Source organism: Pan troglodytes, chromosome 20 (genome assembly GCF_028858775.2).
Source record: "Pan troglodytes isolate AG18354 chromosome 20, NHGRI_mPanTro3-v2.0_pri, whole genome shotgun sequence".
Classification (NCBI taxonomy): Eukaryota; Metazoa; Chordata; class Mammalia; order Primates; family Hominidae; genus Pan; species Pan troglodytes.
This window is the reverse complement of record NC_072418.2, coordinates 12,406,281-12,409,365: the sequence shown is the minus strand read 5'-3', so window position 1 is coordinate 12,409,365 and position 3,085 is coordinate 12,406,281. Positions and strand designations below refer to the sequence as shown.

Here is a 3,085-nt window from a genome sequence, read left to right as displayed (position 1 = left end):
TTTTAAGTGTTCTCAACACAGTAAAAAAGGTGACTGTGAAGTGATGGATACATAAATTAGTATGATAGTGGTAATCATTTCACAATGTTTATACTAAACATCACATTGCACACTTTAAGTATATACAGTTTTTCTTTGTCAATGAGGTATCAATAAAGCTTGTGGTGGGAGGTGGGGGAGAAGTGTTAGCAGAAAAACTGGATATAGACATGCATAAGAAGGGAGTTAGACCCTAACCTTATACCATATATAAAATGAACTTAAAATGGATCAAGGCCAGGTACAGTGGTTCACACCTGTAATCCCAGCACTTTGAGAGACTGACGCAGGGGAATCACAAGGTCAGGAGTTTGAGACCAGCCTGGCCAATACGGTGAGACCCCGCCTCTACTAAAAATACAAAAATTAGCCGGGTGTGGTGGTGGGCACCTGTAATCTCAGCTACTTGGGAGGCTGAGACAGAAGAATTGCTTGAACCGGGGAGGCAGAGGTTGCATTGAGCTGGGATCACGCCATTGCACTCCAGCCTGGGCAACAAGAGTGAAACTCCATCTCAAAAAAAAAAAAAAAGATGAAAAATCATTAACTCTTTCCTTGCCTAACACAGCCATGGCTTGTGGTCCCAAGAAGCATCTGAAAGGGGTAGCAGCTCCAAAGCATTGAATGTTGGATAAATTGACTGGTGTGTTTCTCCTTGTCCATCCACTGGTCCCCACAAGTTGAGAGAATGTTTACCCCTCATCATTTTCCTAAGGAACAGACTTAAGTATGCCCTGACAGGAGTTGAAGTAAAGATTTTCCCGCAGCGGTTAAGATCGATGGCAAGGTCTGAACTGATATAACCTACCCTGCTGGATTCATGGATGTCATCAACATTGACAAGATGGGAGAGAATTCCCAACTGACCTGTGACACCAAGGGTCACTTTGCTGTACAACGTATTACACCTGAGGAGGCCAAGTACATGTTATGCAAACTGAGAAAAATCTTTGTGGGCACAAAAGGAATCCCTCATCTGGTGACTCTTGATGCTCACGCCATCTGCTACCCTGATCCCCTTATCAAGGTGAATGATACCATTCTGATTGATTTAGAGACTGGCAAGATTACTGATTTCATCAAGATTGACACTGGAACCTGTGTATGATGACTGGAAGTGCTAACCTGGGAAGAATTGGCGTGATCAACAGAGAGCGGCACCCTCGATCTTTCAAAGTGTTTTACGTGAAGGATGCCAACGGCAACAGATTTGCCACTAGATTTTCCAACATTTTTGTTATTGGCAAGGGCAACAGACCATGGATTTCTCTTCCCCGAGGAAAGGGTATCCGCCTCACTATTGCAGAAGAGACAGACAAAAGACTGGTGGCCAAACAGAGTGGTGGATGAAATGGTCCCTGAGTGACATTTTAGATCTTTGTACATAATTAAAAATAATGTGGCATGGCCGGGCACAGTGGCTCACGCCTCTAATCCCAGCACTTTGGAAGGCCGAGGCGGGTGGATCACGAGGTCAGGTGTTCGAGATCAGCTTGACCAACATGGTGAAGCCCTGTCTTTACTAAAAAGAAATACAAAAAGTAGCCGGGCGTGGTGGCATGCACCTGTAATCCCAGCTACTCAGGAAGCAATGGCAGGAGAATCACTTGAACCTGGGAGGTAAGAGGTTGCAGTGAGCTGAGATCGCACCACTGCACTCCAGCCTGGGAGACAGCAAGCCTCCATCTTAATAATAATAATAATGTGGCATGATTTTTAAAAAATGGACCAAAAACCCAAGTGTAGCATAAGAGCTAGAGCTGAAAACCTATTAGAAGAAAACATAGGTGAGAAAGCTTCATGATATTGGAATTGGAAATGACTTCTTAGTTATGTCATCAACCACACAGGCAACACAAGAAAAATTATGAGTTGAACCTAATCAATAATACAAATTTTTTGCATCAAAGCATAATAACAAGAGAATGAAAAGACAATCTACAAATGGGAGAAAATATTTTCAAGTCCTGTATCCGACTGGGGACAAATATCTGGAGTTTATTTTTAAAATTTCTAGAACCCGAGAGTAACAGCAACAAAACCCAATTCAAATACAGAAAAAGGACTTGAATAATATCATCAAAGAAGATACACAGATGGCCAATAAACACAGGAAAAGATGCTCATGAAAAGATGCTCAACATCACTAAACATCATGAAAATGAAAATCAAAACCATGCTGGATGTGATGGCTCACACCTGTAATCCCAGCACTTTGGGAGGCTCAGGGTGAGGGATTTCTTGAGACTAAGAGTTCAAGAGCAGCCTGGGCATATTGTGAGATTTCATCTTTACAAAAAAGATTTTTTAATTCAGCCAGGCATGGTGGTGGCATGCACTTGTAATCCCTGCTACTCAAGAGGCTAAGGTGGGATGATTACCTGAGCTCAGTAGGTTGAGGACTGCAGTGATCCATGATCATGTCACTGCATTCCAGCCTAGACAACAGAGTGAGACCCTATCTCAAACAAACAAACAAGATTAAACAGAATTACCATATGATCCAGACATTCCACTTTGGCATATATATCCAAAAGTGTTGAGAGCAGGTGCTCAAAGAAATATTTGTACACCAATGTTTATCTCACTAGTATTCACAATAGCCAATCCCTGCCAAACTGCAATTTTAACACACTTGATTGTTTGAAACATAGCCTGAACAAGCCTATTTTTAGCCATCTCGAGTGTGCCTTCTTTGTATTCTCTGAAATTATGTGCAATATCTGATAGCCATAGATAAGATAACTCCAGAGGCTATGAAAATCCCATCCCCCTGCTGTCCTGCAGAACCTTTTTTTTTTTTTTTCCTTTTGAGATGGAGTCTCACTCTGTTGTCCAGACTGGAGTGCAGTGGCAAGATCTCAGCTCACTGCAACTTCCACCTCCCAGCTTCGAGTGTTTCTCCTGCCTCAGCCTCCTGAGTAGCTGGGATTACAGGTGCACGCCACCACGCCCGGCTAATTTTTGTATTTTTAGTAGAGATGGGGTTTCACCATGTTGGTCAGGCTGGTCTTGAACACCTGTCTTCGTGATCCACCCCACTGGC

The 3,085-nt window shown here is 42.9% G+C and overlaps 1 pseudogene; it reads left to right on the top strand.

Annotated features, from left to right (window-relative positions):
- The first annotated feature begins 609 nt into the window (after nt 1–609).
- Nucleotides 610–1,444, top strand: LOC744831 (small ribosomal subunit protein eS4, X isoform-like; annotated as a pseudogene).
- Nucleotides 1,445–3,085: the final 1,641 nt, after the last annotated feature.